This window comes from Callorhinus ursinus, unplaced genomic scaffold, assembly GCF_003265705.2.
Source record: "Callorhinus ursinus isolate GAN/ISIS: 27379988/994484 unplaced genomic scaffold, GSC_fseal_2.0 scaffold14, whole genome shotgun sequence".
Classification (NCBI taxonomy): domain Eukaryota; kingdom Metazoa; phylum Chordata; class Mammalia; order Carnivora; family Otariidae; genus Callorhinus; species Callorhinus ursinus.
In genome coordinates, this window is record NW_027397076.1 from 32,503,353 (window position 1) to 32,508,303 (window position 4,951).

The following is a 4,951-nucleotide window of genomic DNA, read 5'->3' on the forward strand; positions in this document are numbered from 1 at the left end:
CCTCCCTTTTCTCATCCTCCCGTACTTAATTGATCATTAAATCCTTTAAATTGATCATTCAAATGTATTTCAAACCTCTCCTCTTACCACCATCTCCTTTTCAATCAGCCATTGTCCAAGCTACTCTCTTCTTATTCATGGACAATATTTATAATAAATTCAAATATATAAATTTTTATTATTATTATTTAGCCCAATGACTGCTTTTTTTTTTAATCTATATTAGGTCTCCTCCCACTATTCTCCAAACTAGGCAGTATGGTTCTATTAATAAATTTGATCATGTAACTTTCTGCTTAAAACTCTTCAGTGACTTTGAATTGTCCTTAGGAAAAAGACTAAGGTCCTTAATATTGCCTATAAGCCCTGTATGATCTGGCTCTTTTCATTGTATATAGTCTTACCCTTTCCCAGATCATCCTTTCCCAGGGAAATATTTTTAAATCTCACAGACTAAGTGAAGTTGGTGGTGGTGGTGGTTTGTTTTTGTTTTTGTTTTTTTATCTCTTATGGTATTATATTTCCATCCTAGTGCTTATCTCAGTTTTTAAATAAATAACTATTCATGATTTAACCTTTCAGTTGTAGCCTCCATCAGAACAGAGAATTTTTATTTTCTCACTCTTGCATTTCTAGCTCAAAGCCCTGAACAAGGCACACAGTCAATACAAAAAAAAAAAAAAAAACTGGTTATTAAATAAATGAAAAGAGGGGACTCCTACCCCCAGCTAGTACGCAGACTGCATCGCAGGGAGCCCAGTTGATCAGGATGATCACAGACGTGCAGCTCGCCATCTTCCCCAACATGCTGGGCGTGTCGCTCTTTCTGCTTGTCATTCTCTTATCACTACGTGGCCATCAACAATGCCAAGAAGCAGGAATGAAAGTGGCGCTTTCTCTGCCCCAGGGTTCCAGGACACAGTCTGAAGCAAGATGGAGGGTATGAGGGGCCTTCACACTTCACTTCATCCCTCTACCCATCACAACATACAAAGCAACCACACCTGGATTTTTCCAAACAACTTTTATTTCCTCAAAGTCTTCCTTAACCCTATGGAACAAGAAGCTGCCACTGAGTAGGGCCCAGTATAGGAGTTTCTTTTCTACTCCCTCCCCCCAATATAAAGATATAGATATATTTTTAAAAAAAAAAATAAATGAAAAGAAATGGACACAGGATAATGTAGCATTTGAGAGAACAAGTTCTAGAATCAGAAAACCTTGAATTTCAAATCTGATTTTTCCCTTACTAGTTGTATGATCCTGGGCAGTTTATTTCTCTCCTAGTTTCCTCATCCTTACTAGGAAGATAATAATTCTTACCTCCTATGCTTATTAAAAAAATCAATAGTTTAACATTAAGTGAGTACATTGGGCTTGGCCCTGAGCTAATTGCTTTTACATGCATTATCTCACTTAAAATTAATACCATGAGGTAGGTGTTAATATTATTCTTGTTTTAGAGGGGAGGAAACAGAAAATTAGAGGACTAAGTAACTTCCCAAAGTCACACGGGCAGTAAGTGGAAGAGTTATGAGTAAAACTTAGGTCTATTTGACACCAAAGTCCAGGTTTTAAGTCTTATTGCTTTAGTCATTCTTCTCCTTCTACTAATCTGATGTGTGGCTCCAGTAAGATTATCTATACACTGCTCACCACTGTGTCTAGCACATGGTAAATTCTCCAGCAAAAGCACATCATTGGTTTTCTCACTGTTATTATTGTTACTACTGCTACTACTCTTATTATTAGCACAGATTATAAGACCTAGGAAGTGAAAATGATAGATTCTCATTTCCCGAGAGGATAAATTTATATCATCTTAATAAGTCCCCAGTCAATTCCATCTGCTACAGAGCTGATGGCTTGCATCTAAGATGGTAAAGCTTTCTTCCCAGTCTTCAAGTTCCCTCCAAATTCCTTCATGTCTAAGAAGCCTGCCCAATTACCTCCAAGAGAAAGAAACTCATTTGAACTTGCACCGGTGATAGGGCCATCAATCACAGCCCATCCAGCATAATTTCTCTTTAGTATTATTCATCGTCTCAGTTTAGAGACACCATGGCCCTCCAACTGCATTAAAATTTTGCTAAACTCCAGCCTTTTACTACTTTGTACTCCCTAAGCACCCAACCAAATGCTTTGCACACCATTAGTGAGGGAACAAATATTTGTTAACTGATTGATTGAAAAGAAACAGAAAACATCATAATTGAATAATCTTCTTTATGTCCTCTTCAGAGACCAAAACGTCAATGTTCAAATGTGAGTAAATCATGAGAGGGACGTTGTGAGTTCAGAGAAAGGTCACTCAGAGCAATAGTTTCTTCAAAGGCTTCTCACCAGATCAGCTACTTTCTCACTAAGCCTACTGATTTCCACAGAGACACTATCATAGCTTACAGAGATATTTCTGTCTTTTTAAATTTATAAAATTTAATAGCATGGCTCTGCATAAAGATTTAATGACTGATTTTCCAAGGGCTATTGGCATTATTTATAACTGTTCTAATTGTAATTATAGCCAGCACCCTAACATAATCAAACGGGTGAATGTAAAACAGTGAGTTAGGAAAATAAAAATATCATAGAAGTAATACATACCTTTCTTATATACTGAAGAACAATTCTGGCATCCTTGACACTTTAATAGATAAGCATTAGGGTTTTTTAATTCACATTAGAAATAATAAACACACACACACACACATGCTACTATCAATAAGCTCATTCATTATACCTTTTGACCTACATATATTTCATTCTTTTTTGTTCCTATTTGTGTCCACTGACCTTTTTCACCATAAGAAAATTAACAGCTTAACAGTATTCCTATATACATATTTATCCTATGAACTGATAAGGTTATTTAACTTTTGAGATGACTTAAAAATCTTAAAATCAATACCAGGCTCCCAGATTTCCTTACAATAGTGGTTTAGGGGTAGAACTTGGTTGGAAAGAGGAAGGGAAGATAGGATAGGCCTGGAAATTGTTTTGAAACTGCACTTATATGACAAGTATACTGATTTGTTTAGACGAAATGATTTCTTGGATTGTCTTTGGAGGACCTGATGGAGAATATAGTCGGGAAAGACTAAGCTCCCCTCCCCTAGTCCCTACTACTTCCACCTAATTTTTCTGGTGGCAAACCAGGAACATGCTGGCTGAAGAATTGACAGAGAACATTCATGTGTTTCAATCTCTCAAATCAGTTAAAAAAAATAAAAATAGAAATGTTAACTTTCTACTAAACCTGATTTTTCAAAACTTTCTTCTAGATTTTATTTGTCCTTAAAGAATAGCCAAAAACATGTTTATTTTGAACTATGTATGTAAAATTTCTGCAGTCCTGAATTTTAGATAAAGAGCTTTGTTGCTTACTTTTTTCTAAATTATCAATGTATTCTCCAGTCATTTTGGAAAGAAGTCCTTGGGAGGGATAAATACTTCTTTTCTGCAAGGATGTCTCTTAGAAGGTTAGGCAAAATTGAAAGTTTAGAAATTTACTTTTTATTCTTATTTTTCTCCTTTCTCATGAAAACAAGGTTTCTCCAAAAATATTTTTAATGCATTGCTTAATCAAGAAAACTGCGAGATAAAGAAATCTGTAGAACCTCACAGAAACTAGTACTAATGACTAATAGTTACAACACATATTTAAGGGTACAAAAATGTTATATAATAGAAAATGGGCAATCAGACCCAAGTCATGATAAAACCATAACGTTTTGAATATATTTGATTGCAGATGATATTGTCCTTTGATTTGTAAATTATGTTGGCAAATATCTTGTTTATCTTCATCGCTTTCCAAATGAAAGAACTAACATCCAAAGAGGCCAAATTGCTTGTCCAAGATAAACTAGCCAGATATTAAATTATTCATCACTAAAATAAAAATTTCTTAACACACTTCTCATCAGCTAGTTCCACAACCGTTTTCTCAATTAAAACTTGTTATTCTTTAGTAATGTTATAAAGAAACATTAAATATTCAAGTTTTAAAAGAAGCCCATGTCTTGCCTATATTAAATACATTTCATTTAATGACTTACAGGGAAATTTAATCTATTACAACCTACCAGCAATTTCTGAAGTGTGTGTACATTTTCATAACTTCTATTTAACTTTTAGAATACAATCTGTAGGGAAACATGGAAAACTAACTCTATCTTAGGCAATAATGTAAAAATGAAATAGAGTTTTACAAAGAATATTTGGTATATTATAAAAAGACATAGGTCTATAACATCTAGTAAAGTGTATTTTCTTCTGGCTTCTAACAGACATTGGTCTAGAGGTATTCTATAGCACTTAGAGAACATGCTGGGGTAATTTTCAACTTCTGATAATATGACAGATCACAAAGCCCTCCCCCCACCAAAAAAAAAATCCTTATTGATATAAAATATCTAAAAATTCTGGTTATTAGGGCACCTATGTGGCTCAGTCAGTTAAGCCTCTGACTCTTGATTCCAGCTCAGCTCACGATCTCAGGGTCCTAAGAGTGAACTCCACATAGGGCTCCACACTGGGCTTGAAGCCTGCTTGAGATTCTCTCTCTCCCTTTCCTTCTACCCTTCCCCCCACCCTCCCTCTCTTAAAAAAATCTGCTTATAACTAATATCTTTTTAAAAACACAACTAAATTTGTGAGAAAGAAAAAAAAATGTGAGAAAGAAAGGGAAATCTCCAGGAACCAAACACCAAAGAAACAACAGAAAACTAAGGTGACAAATGAATGTGAAAGCAAATTATAGTAGGCTGTTCTGGAAAGAAGAAAGAACCTTATATTTGAGCTGAGGGAAAGGGGAAACAAAAATAAAGAAGGAAGGAATGAAAGGAGAGAAGGAAGGGAGGAAGGGAAGGAGGGAGGAAGGAAGGAAGGAAGGAAGGAAGGATGGAAGGAAGGAAGGAAGGAAGGAAGGAAGGAAGGAAGGAAGGAAGGA

General features: G+C 35.3%; 1 pseudogene; it reads left to right on the top strand.

Moving 5' to 3' along the window:
• The first annotated feature begins 717 nt into the window (after positions 1-717).
• LOC112832673 (dolichyl-diphosphooligosaccharide--protein glycosyltransferase subunit 4-like) lies at positions 718-1,105 on the top strand (annotated as a pseudogene).
• Positions 1,106-4,951: the final 3,846 nt, after the last annotated feature.